This window comes from Nansenia antarctica (assembly GCF_963989245.1).
Source record: "Nansenia antarctica genome assembly, chromosome: 14".
Lineage (NCBI taxonomy): Eukaryota > Metazoa > Chordata > Actinopteri > Argentiniformes > Microstomatidae > Nansenia > Nansenia antarctica.
In genome coordinates this window covers 12123345-12139652 of record NC_137684.1, presented here as the reverse complement: position 1 = coordinate 12139652, position 16308 = coordinate 12123345, and the positions used below count along the sequence as shown (strand labels likewise).

The following is a 16308-nucleotide window of genomic DNA, read 5'->3' as shown; positions in this document are numbered from 1 at the left end:
GAAGAGGGCCCTGGTATGGAGTATCCATAGGTACATAATTAATAATATGTCCTATAATAGTATTAACATAATAATACATACATTACACCAGATTAGCTAACTTAGATGTTATCTAGCTAGCTAACAATATTATTAAGATGCCAGTGGTCAATGTTATTGCAATTACTGGAAGAACTATTCACTAAATATGAATATTAGCTAAAGTTGTATTCAATGCATGCATGGTAATGCAGCATACATTAAAATATTCAAAATATGTTTGTTAACCCCAAACTCCTACTGCTCACCTCCTTCTCCTTCAACTGGGAGGTGGGTTGAGGGAAGGAGTCCTGATCCTGAAACTGCATCTGTGCATGACGTGATTAGCATGTAACATTATACTAGTTAGCTAGCTAGCTATAGCAAGAGTGCATAGCTGCTGGATACAAATTCACTGAGCTCTAATAACCTATATTTGGACCAAAATTGCACTCATCTCATACATTTAACTGAAATTATACTGACAGTGCACTGTAAGTTAACGTTACTTGAAGTTAATGTTAATTAGCTATAGCGAGCTAACTAGATCATCCACGCAGTGATTAGATCACTAAACCACTGTTGTCTAGATAGATAGCCTACATACTAGCTGTCGCCCTTTTTTGTCACTCTCCTCGTTCTTTACTTTTACTTTTCTCTTTTGAGACCCTGACTTTGGCTTTGCCTTTCACGACATCGTCTCTCTCCTTGTCAGAATATTTGCGGTAACGTTCCTCTAGTCTAGTCTAGCAGCTCGCGCGCGGTGGACTGAACCATGCAATGAATAAATAGAGGGGTAAATAATAAGGCTTAATTTTGTTAAACATAGAGAAACAAAACTCCAGTTTTGTTTTAATACATAGAATTATAATTTGAATTCGGCTACATTAACGTCCTTATGATAATAATAATAATATTATTTATAAATATAATATATTTTTAAAAAAAGATTCTCATGGGCCCCTGTCAGTGCTGGGCCCTTAGAATCGTCCTAACTTACCACCCCCTAGCGGCGCCCCTGTGTACGGGTTAGCATAAGTCATAAAACATTCTCTGCTGCTGCTCCCTTAATCTGGCCAATGCAAGCGACTAACATAACTTTGCTTTTGTAAAACCAAGTAACAACATTGCTTACCTCTCTAGCTGTGTCCTCTGTCTCCTCCTCAATTGCTAACGGCACATCAGTGCTAACGTTAGTTAGCGGTAAAGATTTTGCTGTGGCAGCCGCAGCTGTAGTAGGCCTAGCCCCCACAGTCGATGCAGAGAACATATCTGTCAGTTTCTGACATTTTGAGGCATCCTCTGCTAGCTTCTTACTTTTTTTCGGCCGAGGGATCAGAGTGGGGGAGGGGGCCGATGGACAGCAGGGCCTAAGCATGTGATTGGGCCAGCCCATGTGTTAGTATAAACGGGGGCCGCCGCTTGATTCAGCGCTAGTTGATGCGCGTTATTTTGGGCCGCGCTAGTTTGGGCTCGGCCGCGCTAGTTTGGGCTCGGCGGTGCTATTATTATTTTTTATTTTTTTGGGGGGGGGGGGGGGGGGGGGGTCAGGCGGCCCGACCGGCCCAAAACTAGCGCGGCCCATCTGCCAGCGGGCAGAAAGATTGTATGGCCAGTCCAGCGGTGATTATAAGGCAGTGGTTCAAACCTCAAATGTTGTGGCCTTAACCAGTGTCAGACAAGCCTATGTCATATAAGTGATAAGTGTATAATAAAACAGTTAGAAGTTATATCCGGTGAAGAACTCGAATAAGATATATTTTCCCTCGAGCACGCTTCACTCAGGTGCCGAATCTCCACACACACGACATGCTTGTTCATAATGACCCTGTTAATCATAATTAACTTGCTTAATCATCGCCAAAATATGAAGCTGTGATCAGGTGCATTAATCTACCTGAACAGAGTGAAGGCCCGGGACAGACTTATCTTTCTCCCATTATTTCTGGATAGAAATAACAGTGAAATAAGTAGATAGATAGAAACACTAACTAAACAGATAGAAACACTAACTAAAACAGATAATAATAATAATAATAATAATAATAATAATGATAACTTTTTATTTGTATAGAAATAACTGACTGATAACAGTGGATACGTCGAACAGCATGTGAGAAACAGTGACCACAAGCTATTGAAACTGAGGTGACATGTTCAACAATTAGGGATATAACTCAACACTTGACAAAATGCATATAATAGTTATAATATGAGTATCATAATATAAGTATATATATATAAGTATAAGTAAATATATATTTATAAGCATGAGTATAATACTATAGGTTTCATAATAATAACGTATTGTTAAAAAAAAAAAAAAGTAACACATCAGGCTCAGTGATGACATCTCCTGGAAATCAGTGTTTGGTCTTGGACATGACCACCACGAAAACGTCGGCCATAAGCAAAAATAAAACAAAATTTTATTTGTCACATATCGCATACAGTTCATACGGTGGTGTAAGTCTAGTGTTTTCTAGTGGGTATACTGTGATTTTTCCCTCCCAGCCTCATATCGTTCATTTCGGAACCCCATAACAATAAATCTGCAGGAGGACCGCCTCTTGGAAGAGGAGTATGAAGAGGAGGAGGAGGAGGAGCAGATAGGAGAGGATGAAAGAGAAGTGATGGAGGCCCAAGAAGAGGGGGAAGGAGAGGAAGCATTGGAGGAGGTGGAAGAAGAGGACGAGCCAAAATGTGGCTGGGCTTATCTCCCGGACTTGTGTCTTCACCAGGTGTTCAGGTGTCTGAGGGACAAGGACCGAGCACGGGCTACCTTGGTCTGCCGCCACTGGCACCATGTCACGCGTTCCCCGTCCCTCTGGAGGGCCCGGACCTTCAGCTTCTCCGGCCACATCTCCACGAGGGGCCGCTCCGAGCTGGATAAGGCCGTCTGCTACGGCAGAGTTTACGGCCGCTACCTGGAACACCTGGAGGTCCGTTTCTCCCAGTCACTCAACTCCCTTGTGTCCCGCCGCCTCCAGCAGACCATGCGGACGTTCCTGGCTGCTCTCCGCCAGGCGGGCGGACGCCTGCGCTCGCTCACCATCCACCGCATGGAGCTGGACCGTTCGGCCTGGTGCCGGAGCGTCCGGACCGCCTTGGTGCCGGAGCCTGACCTTCTACCTGCGGAGGGAGGGCTCTCACCTGGAGCACCTGAGCCTGCGAGGGGCACGTCTCAACCTGCCCCAGGGTCTGGAGGTTCTGGAGGCGGTGGCGGCTGCCCAGCACCATGTCCATCTGGGTCGGAGGCCCGGAATCGCCACCCTCAACCTGGAGGACTTCTTCTCACAGCCGCTGGCGGTGTACATTAGTCCGGGCTTCACACAGGCCATCAACAAGTGGGTGTGGGTGTGGGTGTGGATGTAGGTGTGTGTGTGTGTGTGTGTGTGTTTGAGTGGCTCCTACATACTCTTGTTTATAAGCTACTCTTTTTTTACTTGTGTGTGTGCAACTGTGCATATGTGCCTGCAAACACACACATACTTGTTGCAGTCTTTAAAACGCACCTTGATTTGATGTTGACCAGGTTCCGGGGCCTGTCCACCCTCACCCTCAACTACTCCTGTCTGTCCAACGAGCTCCTCGCCGGCCTGGCCGTGTCGTGCCGTAGCCTCTGCGGCGGCGGCTCCCTCCGCTCCTTCACCTTGCACTGCCACATCCTTGAGCCGCATGTCCAGGTGATCTGGGGCGACTCCTGGTCTCACCTGGCCCGGCGCTGCCCGGACATGCAGGTCCAGATCTCTGCGGAACGGATCCTGAACCTGGACCATCTGCGTGGGATCCTGCTGAGAGAGATCCCTCTGAGGTCACTCAGTCTCACCAGCCCCTACTTCAGTGAACAGAACTGGAGCGCTAAGCCAGCTCTTAGCAGCTTGGTGCCCTGGTACAGCAACTGTCTACAGGTAAGGGGATTGGGAGGGCTCCATAGAAATAGAATGAGTAGAATACTCATAATGATAATACTGCTAGACTATGTTAGACTTTGATTGCTGCTTTTATGACATGGTTATATGTATTTGTTTTGCTTTTGTTGTTGTTGTTTATTTATTTATTTTAAAAGCGCTATAAATGTAATCAATTATAAGCATTATTATTATTCTTAGAATGGACACGGTCCCTCAGACTGACAAGGAATTGTTATATATAGTTGCTAGGGTAACCATTATTGCTGCAGGTGTAGAACACAGAGAGAAGTTAATTCAGAGGCGGGACTAATAGCAAGCATCATTTTACTGAACATTCCGATGTCAGTTGAGTTTAGTTGGTTGTTAATAATGCTGTGAGATAAAACTTCCAAATGATGACCACAAGATGGCCGCCACTACACCCACCATGGAATGTTGATTTGAATGAGGATGTTTTTTTGTACTATGGCAGGGCTCTCAAGTCTCACGCATTGGGCGTGAGACACACGGGTTGAAATGCGGCGTGTGAACGGGTTGAAATGCGTGTGTCTCACGCCCAATGCGTGAGACTTGAGAGCCCTGCTATGGTATGCTCTGCTCTGTCAATACACAGTAGCAGTCAGCAGTGGAGTGTTGATAATGCTATAGGGGTGTTATTGAATATGTGAGCTCATTGTAATGAGGAACATGGGTTCATGTATACCATTCATTGTAATTCATGGAATGGAATGAGGACTGGTGTTTTATACCATTCCTCATTTTGTTCCATGCATTACAATGAGCCCGATTTCTACCTCCACTAGCCTCCCCTGATGTCCCTTTCCTGTTCAGGCTCCTAGGGGTCCTAGAAATCTATTTAATGTAGTGGTGTCCTTGTCGTGGTTGTTATACCTCCCTTCAGAAGCTGAGCCTGGACCTGAACAACAGCCATGAGTCGGTGGACGAGGAGCTGCTGGCGCTGGTTCTGATGTGCTCCAGGCTCACCTACCTCAAGGTCTGGGCCTTCCTGAACATCAGCTTCCTGGACCAGCTGCTGCAGAAACGCCTGGACAAGAAGACCATACTCAGAACCATCAAGGTGGGTCAGACCGCAGCTTGACCTGGGGTGTATTCCACCAACGTCGCTAAAGGAAAATCTTGCGAGTCTTGCGAGTCGTCTAGCGCCCGTCCTGAACACCCAGCCAGGAATGCCATCATAAGCTGTTATAAGTTATATTCTTAATCAATAGCTATATATAATTAATCTAAAAGTCTAACATTTGTTGTACCAATCCCTGATTGCCCCTTTAATGTAAAAACAGGCAAACTCAAACGTGATCTGAATCATTGCAGCATGTCACTGTGGGTTAAAACAACTGAGGACATTTGATGTGTTTGGAATGTTTTATTGAGCAACGTCTGCCATGGTTTATACACTGCATGTGTATTAATGTAACCAGCCCAGGAGTCAGCTTCCTAAAGTAATACTTTATCTCTTTTGACAATCCAGAGCCACTCTCCTAGACTAGAGTTGTTAATTGAACCCATTTCGTTGGTTTACGCACAGAAGATTGACCTGCAATTGTTACTCCCTTATTATGGTTTTGTACTACTTTTGAAACTGACCTCAGTGTGGTTTATAAAACGCATGTGTGACAATGTGAACAGTCCTGTGTGGTTTATAAACTGTGTACGTGTGTTCCAGGTGAGGATCTACACCAACAAATACGACACACAGGATGAGGACGAACAGCTGGAGGACATCTATTCTCGTTACAGACAGCTCATCACCTCAGAGCTCAATTACTTTGTCATATCTTACCCCATGCTCTGAACGCACAGAAGACACTTCTGCTGCTGCTACATAGAATCCTCCTCCACATTGCTTCAAAAATCACTTATTGTATTAAAGTTGCTATAAATATTGCAAAATGAACTCCAGGGGCCTCATATATAGAAAGTACTTTGGATCAAATTTGATCTTACCCGTGTCGTACGTAGAAAACCACGTCAACGTAGTGATTTATACAATTTCAACGTGAATCAATTTGACCTTGGAAACGATCGTAGCTCTTCGTCGGGTATTGACCTTGTCTCTATGTAGTAGCAAAGGACTGCGTATACCAGATACTAATGCAGTCCCGAAAGAGCTAATTGGTACTCTACATTGAAATCGGAAGATCTCGTATAAGGCTGATCTGTGCATGATAGTGCTGCATTTTGACATATTTCATGTCGCATCTCCTCCCTTTGATGGTATATGACGCTATAGTCAGTCCCGATGGTCCAAAATTCAAGTGCTTCGTAACACAGATGGGGTGAATTTTATGAATGAAAGTGAAAGTTCTGTCACAAAACGCTGTTACGTATCCTCACACATTTTTAAGTGGGTATATGGAAATCCTTGGCCTTTCCTAGTGGGTAAACGGTGTAGTCCTGCGTATCACGTAAACACCACTGAGTTAATAAAATACAAAGTGAAATGCTTTGGGGTCTTGCTCCAACCACAACAACAGCAGTCAGTAGCCTATGTGTAATGGCTTGTAAAGGAACTTTGGAAGTAATCCATGTCCAGTACCGAGCACATCACTGATATGAGCTCTTTGGATGTCACTTCATCCTTCCTGAAGCAATCGGACAGGAATGTAATATGGGCCTCTTTGTTTTTGTGTGTTTTTGGATGTGGGTTTCCTCAATAAGGACAAAAATGCGATGTGATCACAGTAAATCCTCTGAATCCTGAATGGAAAGACTGTTGCACAAGCACAAATGCATGCACGTACACACACACACACACACACACACACACACACACACACACACACACACACACACACACACACACACACTCCCAGTAAGGTGGCCAGTAAACCACTTGTTGGTCAGAAAACGCATATGTAACAGGTTGTAAATAAATAGTTTAGTGATGGTGAAATTGCTGCTAAAAATGTTAATGTTAGTCTCAGGAATGTGTTCAAATAGCGACATCTACCGGTCGTAGGAAATCTATAAAGTAACCGGAAACCGGGAGCTATCCACAGTTGTAGCAGATTATGCTGTGGTAAATTGGAGGTCCTCATAACCTCATAACTCATAACTGCTGCAGGTAAAAGATAAAACGATAAAAAAATATATTAAAAAAAGATAATAGGTAATGGATAGAAGGCATAGATAGAGTGTTAGTGTTTAACAATAACTGCTGCAGAGCATAAAGGTTTTTAGCTTAGTTTTAAACATGTGTAGGGTTTGGGCCTGTTTGATTTCTTCAGGGAGTTTGTTCCAAGAGCATGCAGCAGAGGGACTGAATCAACCACATACACATACACACACGCACACAAGCACACACAAACAGACACACACACACACACACACACACACACACACACACAAACAGAGACACACACACACACACACACACACACACACACACACAAACAGAGACACACACACACACACTCAGAAACACACAGGCAGAAACACAGGCAGAAACACAAACACACACACACACACACATACACACACAGACACACAAACTGTAGCTCACATAACTGCGTTTAAATCAACCAACTCTAAGACAAGGACAATGTCAAGTATTTCCTTATTTTCCTGAGGGCACTCAGGGATGTTCCAGTGTGAGAGAGCAGGACAGTAAAGGTACAGCTTAGCTCACTGAACCACAAGAGAGGCAGAAAAACACAATTATCTGATTCTGCTTTTCCAAAATATTGGACTTTATGGCGTCTACCACTTGCTGTGGGTGTGTAACCTGGGACTTGCATGTGTGCGGCTCACAGTCATGTGAAAAAGATAGGACTCCCCATGAAAATCTTGTCTTTTTCAATATATTAAAAGAATATGGACATTTGATCTTCATTTGAACAATATTGAGAGATGGAGGTAATATAACTAAACAATTAAAACAGTAAAAAGTTATTTTAAAAATGATTAGTAAAATGTAATTAATAGAAATGCAAATTTCTTGTGAGGAAAAAGTTAGGACACCCCCCACATATATTACAACTTAAAATGCCTAAAATTAGAATCAAGTGCACCACATCAGGTGCAAATGATTAGAAGTTTGTTGAGAGGATTTTGAAGGAGCCTGTCTTATTTAAAACTCAGACATTTAGTTTTTGTTGTTGTTGAAGTGAGTATTATCACAATGGCGAGATAAAAAAGACCTCTGAGGCCTTCAGAACGAAGGGTGGAGATGCGTATGAGACTGGGAAGGGATTTAAAAAGATCTCCAAACAATTAGCAATCTAATTCTACTGTAATAGCCATTCTACTGTCCGGCAAATAAGTAACAAGTGCAAACATTTAAAACATCTGACAACATGGCCGTCCTAGAAAGTTCAGCCCAAGAGCAGACCACAAGATGCTTAAAGAAGTTTCCAACAATCCTAATGTCATCACGGGACCTACAGGTAGCTCTTTTAATTTAATTTTGCAGACGCTTTTAATCCAAAGCGACTTACAATTACAAATTACAGGGACATTCCCCCTGGAGTAACTGAGGGCTAAGTGCCTTACTCAAGGGCACACTAGTAGTGGTGTGGTTTCAGGCGGGATTTGTACTCACAACCTTCCGATCACAAGTCCAAATCACTATCCACTGACTAGACCACCACTACCCCGGCTCTTGCCACAATTGATGTCAAAGTACATGCATCTACCATCAGAAAGAGACTGCACGAGTTCCCTAAGTTAGATGTATAGGGAAGGTGTGCAAGTGTGACGGGGTGTATCTTTTCATGAATCACTCTCAGCTGGATGGCTCACGTTCATTTATTCTGTCGAAAAATATGTACAGTGCATCAACTTCAACTTCATCAACGGAACGTGCAGGGTCATTGGTCTAATTTCGTCTCAGTGGTTAACAATGAACTCAGACATATAGTAGTCACTCACACTACACAAATTATAACAATAATATAAAACAAAAATACAAAATGTGTAAACTACATACATCTTCACTTGTGTGATCGTATAGTGGTCTCCATTTGACAATAACAACAAGAAATCATGAACATCCAAATGCATGGAAAAACACAGCGCACTTGGGATACGCATGCGCACCACGTGCAAACATGGCCGCCACCTGACTGCTAGGTAAGCCGCGAGCGTGGTGCAAACTAGCGAGGTGGAAAACCCAACCTCATACAATACAGTCTACTAACAGAACAACAGACATATAATAACACAACAATAATAATATTACCTGCAGAACAACAGTGCATCAATTTCTGCTTCATCAACGGAACGTGCAGGGTCATTGGTCTAGTTTCTAAAATGATATTACACACGAACAGTCACATTAGCGTCATCAATGCTAACAACAGAAAACTCATTTTACCAATGCTATGATATGTTCCAAGTAAAATACTATACATGGGGAAACTCAAAACAGCTATCTTAATCATCAAACATTCAAATAAAACATAGGTACATTAATAATCTCTTAAATTATATGCGATCTCAGACCCTGCAGAAAACATGACCTTACCGTCTCAGTGGTTAAGAATGCACTGAGGGAGATCACGTTACGTCCCGTGCAAATGCACTGTCCAGCTATATTTACACAGCATCCGGGTCACGGACACAGCATCCGGGTCACGGACACACCCCGGATATACCACGTCATTAAACCCTTAGAAGGCGCAGTTTATACCTATTTTAGTTATAATTGAACTTGCCCTTTTCTACTCCGTTACACAAGGACCCTAACCCTTGCTATAAAATAGTTGACCAGAGAACATCTAGACAATCACCAGGACGTCTGGAACAATGTGCTTTGGACAGATGAATTCAACTTCGAATTATTTGGGCACAGTAACAGAAGACACGTTGGGCGCAAACCAAAGACAGCATTTGAGCACAAGAACCTCATTCCAACTGTGAAGCATGGGGGTGTAAATGTTGGTGGTGTACGTATATGGTTTGAGGCTGCTTTGCTGCAACTGGGCTTGGCCAGCTCACCATCGTAGAATCCACTATGAATTATGTATTGGTACTTGAGGAAAATGTGAGACCATCGGTCCAAAAACTGTAGCTGAAACGGATGTGGGCCATGCAACATGACAATGACCCAGAACATTCCAGTAAATCCACCAAGGAATGGCTCCAAAGAGAGAAATGGAGAGTTCTGGAATGGCCAAGTCAAAGCCAGGGTCTTAATACTATTGAGATGAGACTACGAGACGATGACGTGGCTTCAGGAGGGGTGTCCAGAAATATAGCCCGGGTGAGCCCCTCAACCAGGTCTCGGGGTGGTAAAAGGGTAGCCCCTCGGCCCAAGCCTGGTGGAGTGGAGAGGAAACAACAACCCATACGCCGAAGAAGAAGAAGAATACTATTGAGATGCTGTGGGGTGATTTGAAACAGGCTGTCCATGCAAGACACCCCTCAAACATCACACAGCTGAGAATGCATGGTGGGGTGGGAAACACGTTCTCTCAGTCGATGTCAGAGAATGCATGGTGGGGTGGGAAAAACCTTCTCTCAGTCGATGTCAGAGGATGGTAGACAGTTATAAGAAACGTCTAAATGAAGTTATTTCAGCCAAAGGGGGCAATACCAGCAGTAGGAATTGGCATCTTTGTTAATTTTTTGTCATAAATGATAACAAAAAATATTTTTGGTTCAATTACATCACCTTATCTATGATTATTATCTTATCTGTCTGCTGAAAGTCAATTTAAGCGAATGTGTGCAGATACGTTTTTAATATGTAAGCTGATGATTTCTCCTAGTAAATGCCTCGTGTGGCATTACAGCCTTGCCTGAGTTTTGTTTGGGGAATGGAGTTGATTTGTTTAAAACTTAAGGTGTAGCAAATGTGAGTGTCTCCACTGGCTGGATAACGTCTGTGTTAACTAAATAACGGCTGCATTTTCACCCACAGAAGTCCTTTGCTGGTTAAAAATATGAAAATGATTGATAGATTCATTGTTTCAGTTTTAATTTTGCATTGAGCAAGTGGAGAGAGAGAGGAGACACTTCTGAATTGCCACTGAAATTCCCATTGCAGTCAAAAAAAACAATCATGCATAGGGTGAATGGTTAAGATGTTTGTTATAATAGCATAAAACAGTGCTCTTCTATAAAAACGGATATTATTTTGTATTTCCTTGATAGTCTCTGAGGCCTGGAGTCTGGATCTGGATATTTTGGATACTGGATACTTTGATGTGCTAGATTGAGTTTGCCTGGCATGATGGAGCGAATTGAATAGTCTCAACATTTTAAACCCTGCCCACCTGGCACAAGGCAGGTCCAAGCAACCATTCCAATTAGGGGTGGGCATCGACGATCGATAATTGATCGATAAGGATCTTGGTCGATCACAAAATAAAACATTTGGTCGATCACAAAAAAAATAAAAAATAAAATAAAAATTGTGATCGACCAAATGTTTTATTTTGTGATCGACCAAGATCCTTATCGATCAATTATCGATCGTCGATGCCCACCCCTAATTCCAATTATTGAAAAAGAAAATCCAGGTCTGGTTGAGTATGCAGCTGTTCTAGATGGACTATTCCACTATACCATACAAATGGTACAGCCAACGTCACAGGAAAGACAAAACCTTCCAGAGCAATAGAACACAACTAAACATTTTTTGGGACATTCTACTGTATTTGCAAAACGTCAGCAATATAGGTATATGTTACCACAGAATTAGAAGACCTTTTTCAATATATTAAAAGAATATGGACATTTGATCTTCATTTGAACAATATTGAGAGATGGAGGTAATATAACTAAACAATTAAAACAGTAAAAAGTTATTTTAAAAATGATTAGTAAAACGTAATTAATAGAAATGCAAATTTCTTGTGAGGAAAAAGTTAGGACACCCCCCACATATATTACAACTTAAAATGCCTAAAATTAGAATCAAGTGCACCACATCAGGTGCAAATGATTAGAAGTTTGTTGAGAGGATTTTGAAGGAGCCTGTCTTATTTAAAACTCAGACATTTAGTTTTTGTTGTTGTTGAAGTGAGTATTATCACAATGGCGAGATAAAAAAGACCTCTGAGGCCTTCAGAACGAAGGGTGGAGATGCGTATGAGACTGGGAAGGGATTTAAAAAGATCTCCAAACAATTAGCAATCTAATTCTACTGTAATAGCCATTCTACTGTCCGGCAAATAAGTAACAAGTGCAAACATTTAAAACATCTGACAACATGGCCGTCCTAGAAAGTTCAGCCCAAGAGCAGACCACAAGATGCTTAAAGAAGTTTCCAACAATCCTAATGTCATCACGGGACCTACAGGTAACTCTTTTAATTTAATTTTGCAGACGCTTTTAATCCAAAGCGACTTACAATTACAAATTACAGGGACATTCCCCCTGGAGTAACTGAGGGCTAAGTGCCTTACTCAAGGGCACACTAGTAGTGGTGTGGTTTCAGGCGGGATTTGAACTCACAACCTTCCGATCACAAGTCCAAATCACTATCCACTAGACCACCACTACCCCGGCTCTTGCCACAATTGATGTCAAAGTACATGCATCTACCATCAGAAAGAGACTGCACGAGTTCCCTAAGTTAGATGTATAGGGAAGGTGTGCAAGGACCCTAACCCTTGCTATAAAATAGTTGACCAGAGAACATCTAGACAACCACCAGGACGTCTGGAACAATGTGCTTTGGACAGATGAATTCAACATTGAATTATTTGGGCACAGTAACAGAAGACACGTTGGGCGCAAACCAAAGACAGCATTTGAGCACAAGAACCTCATTCCAACTGTGAAGCATGGGGGTGTAAATGTTGGTGGTGTACGTATATGGTTTGAGGCTGCTTTGCTGCAACTGGGCTTGGCCAGCTCACCATCGTAGAATCCACTATGAATTATGTATTGGTACTTGAGGAAAATGTGAGACCATCGGTCCAAAAACTGTAGCTGAAACGGATGTGGGCCATGCAACATGACAATGACCCAGAACATTCCAGTAAATCCACCAAGGAATGGCTCCAAAGAGAGAAATGGAGAGTTCTGGAATGGCCAAGTCAAAGCCAGGGTCTTAATACTATTGAGATGAGACTACGAGACGATGACGTGGCTTCAGGAGGGGTGTCCAGAAATATAGCCCGGGTGAGCCCCTCAACCAGGTCTCGGGGTGGTAAAAGGGTAGCCCCTCGGCCCAAGCCTGGTGGAGTGGAGAGGAAACAACAACCCATACGCCGAAGAAGAAGAAGAATACTATTGAGATGCTGTGGGGTGATTTGAAACAGGCTGTCCATGAGAATGCATGGTGGGGGGGGAAAAACCTTCTCTCAGTCGATGTCAGAGGATGGTAGACAGTTATAAGAAACGTCTAAATGAAGTTATTTCAGCCAAAGGGGGCAATACCAGCAGTAGGAATTGGCATCTTTGTTAATTTTTTGTCATAAATGATACCCAAAAATATTTTTGGTTTAATTACATCACCTTATCTATGATTATTATGTTATCTGTCTGCTGAAAGTCAATTTAAGCGAATGTGTGCAGATACGTTTTTAATATGTAAGCTGATGATTTCTCCTAGTAAATGCCTCGTGTGGCATTACAGCCTTGCCTGAGTTTTGTTTGGGGAATGGAGTTGATTTGTTTAAAACTTAAGGTGTAGCAAATGTGAGTGTCTCCACTGTCTGTGTTAACTAAATAACGGCTGCATTTTCACCCACAGAAGTCCTTTGCTGGTTAAAAATATGAAAATGATTGATAGATTCATTGTTTCAGTTTTAATTTTGCATTGAGCAAGTGGAGAGAGAGAGAGGAGACACTTCTGAATTGCCACTGAAATTCCCATTGCAGTAAAAAAAAAACAATCATGCATAGGGTGAATGGTTAAGATGTTTGTTATAATAGCATAAAACAGTGCTCTTCTATAAAAACGGATATTATTTTGTATTTCCTTGATAGTCTCTGAGGCCTGGAGTCTGGATCTGGATATTTTGGATACTGGATACTTTGATGTGCTAGATTGAGTTTGCCTGGCATGATGGAGCGAATGGAATAGTCTCAACATTTTAAACCCTGCCCACCTGGCACAAGGCAGGTCCAAGCAACCATTCCAATTATTGAAAAAGAAAATCCAGGTCTGGTTGAGTATGCAGCTGTTCTAGATGGACTATTCCACTATACCATACAAATGGTACAGCCAACGTCACAGGAAAGACAAAACCTTCCAGAGCAATAGAACACAACTAAACATTTTTTTGGACATTCTACTGTATTTGCAAAACGTCAACAATATAGGTATATGTTACCACAGAATTAGAAGACCTTGTGGTCTTTGCGTTAACTTTGACTGATTCATTCGAGTCCTGCTTCATTATGGTTGCATGTAGCATGTACCGTACACCGTCTGGGTCATTGAGGACAAACTATAGAAAGGCCCGCCAGAAAATCATGATGCAAAACATCGCTGAGTCTGCAGAGAGCAGAGGGATCATTAATCGTGAGGTGGAATGGGGAAACAACGAGAAACCGAGCCTTTCCTTTCCAAAGTAAGCATGGAGCAAAACCATTTGCATGCCACATCCCACTGAGTCACCAAGCAAGTATTGCTGTATTGATTCCTTCTAGATGAACCCTGCAGATGTAGAAAGTAACAAATTACACGTAAACAACTACTCTCGTTACTGTAATTAAGTTGATTGTTTTTTTGGTTTTGTTTTCAAAGTACATTTTGAATGAAATATTCAGTACTTTGGTATTTTATTTACATTTACATTTTAAATTTTGGGCATTTAGCAGACGCCTTATTCCAAAGCGACTTACAATCAATACATTTGACTAAGCAAGTGAATCATCAATCCACCAGTCGTAGCAGGAAGAATAATCCAGCTCAGGCCCGGGGCCATTGATAGAAGGAAAAACCTTCTTCTATCACCTTCTTCTAAACCTAGTTAATTTTTTATTTTTTATATAGACACTGGAGAAACAGAGAAACAGTACAAGGGGGTCAATATACGTTTTTAGGGGACACAGTAGAGGGGAAAAGCGGGTGTCTTCAGGAGACGCAGTGCATGTCTCAGGAGAACGCAGTATTTCCAACAATCATTACTGAGTGCAGAAGTGTTCAGACCTCCCACATTCTGCTCTCTCTTTTTGCCACTCTTTCTGCGTTGAGCTGAGTTATCGCTGTGGCACGCTCGATCCATGCCTCTCTGTCAACTGGGCGGGTGGAGTTCCCTCTAAGGACTTCCATCTGCCTTTAATGGGATACTTAAGGTTTCTTGATGTTAGATCTCATTTTCCACTTACTCTGAGTGTTGTATGTTCACCCAGATCCACGCCCTCCTTGGCTCTCTGAAACTCAGCAAGCTTGTAGAACAGGGCTCCCGGACAGCTGAGAGGAAATGGAGAAAAACCAGCTTCTCTGATGACCTAAGACCTTATCGCTCTCTCTCCTCCTCATCTACACCTCCTCTGCACCAGCTGCTAAAGCTTCCTACTACCATTCCACAATCCAATCCTCTGACTCTAACCCAAGAAAATAGTTTTCCACATTTTCCACACTCCTCAACCCACCCCCTCCCTCCTCCCTGTCTGCGGCTGACTTGACTGTCACCTACGTACTTTGAAAAGAAGGTTGATGACATTAGCAGTTCCGTCTCTCCGCCTCTCGCCAACACTGCTACCACCCCTCCCACACCCACTCTGCTACACCCAGTCTCTGCCTTATCAGCTCTTTCCCCCCTCTCCCCTGATGATATTCTAAAACTGATCACATCTAAGCGGGCAACCAGTTGCCCTCTCGATCCTATCCCCTCCCCTCTTCACCAATCCATTTCCAAAGACCTCCTTTCTTTCATTACAACCGTAATTAACTCATCTCTGTCCACAGGACCTGTCCTAACAGCCAGAGTCAAGCCTCTTCTCAAGAAACCAACTCTTGACCCGTCTGCTGCCCATAACTACAGACCGGTATCCCATCTCTCCTTCTTATCTAAAACCCTTGAACACGCTGTATCTAACCAACTGTCTCACTATCTCCTTCAGAACAAACAACCTCCTTGACCCTCACTAACCGGGCTTTAAGGCTGGGCACTCTACTGAGACTGCATGCTCTCCTTGCTGTCACGGAGGCTCTTCAGTCTGCTCGAGTTTCCTCCCTCTCCTCTGTTCTCATTCTCCTGGACCTGTCTGCTGCCTTCGACACAGTAACCCACCCGACCCTTTTCTCCACCCTCTCAGAACTGGGCATCTCTGGCTCTGCATCCTACCTGACTGATCACTCTTACCAGGTGATGTGGAGGATGTGGAGGATCGCTGGCCTCCCCACGAGCCGTCACCTCTGGGTTCTCCCAGGGCTCTGTCCCAGGGCCCTTACTGTTCTCTCTCTATACCATATTCCTTGGCTGGGTAATTTCCTCACATGGTTTCTCCT

The 16308-nt window shown here is 43.1% G+C and overlaps 1 pseudogene across 1 annotated transcript; it reads left to right on the top strand.

Moving 5' to 3' along the window:
* Positions 1–2651: 2651 nt before the first annotated feature.
* Positions 2652–5745, top strand: LOC308169847 (F-box only protein 39-like; annotated as a pseudogene). The gene is made up of 4 exons: positions 2652–3365; positions 3554–3929; positions 4834–5010; positions 5617–5745. The product of its transcript is annotated as an F-box only protein 39-like (transcript).
* The last annotated feature ends 10563 nt before the right edge of the window (positions 5746–16308 follow it).